This window comes from Haliaeetus leucocephalus, unplaced genomic scaffold (assembly GCF_000737465.1).
Source record: "Haliaeetus leucocephalus isolate CR32 unplaced genomic scaffold, Haliaeetus_leucocephalus-4.0 Scaffold577, whole genome shotgun sequence".
Lineage (NCBI taxonomy): Eukaryota > Metazoa > Chordata > Aves > Accipitriformes > Accipitridae > Haliaeetus > Haliaeetus leucocephalus.
Window position 1 is genome coordinate 3,178,434 of NW_010973013.1, and position 265 is coordinate 3,178,698.

The window sequence follows — 265 nt, forward strand, 5'->3', positions numbered from 1 at the left end:
CGCCTCCGCGGGAGACATTTCTGACCGTCACCCCCCCCTTGACGGGTTCGTCCCGGGTGGGGGCAGGCCTGGAAAGCGGCCAGGGCGACGCAGAGGACGGATCTGCCCGGCTTAATCCGCTGCACCTGCCCACGGCCACACAGCACCCGCGGCCCAGCGGTGAGGGCCCCGCCAGCCCTCAGAAATAAAGCGAAATTAAAGCTTTAAAGTGCAGGTCAGGCAGCTTTGGCCTGTGGAGGAGAGCAGGGAAATAATTCCCAGTGCT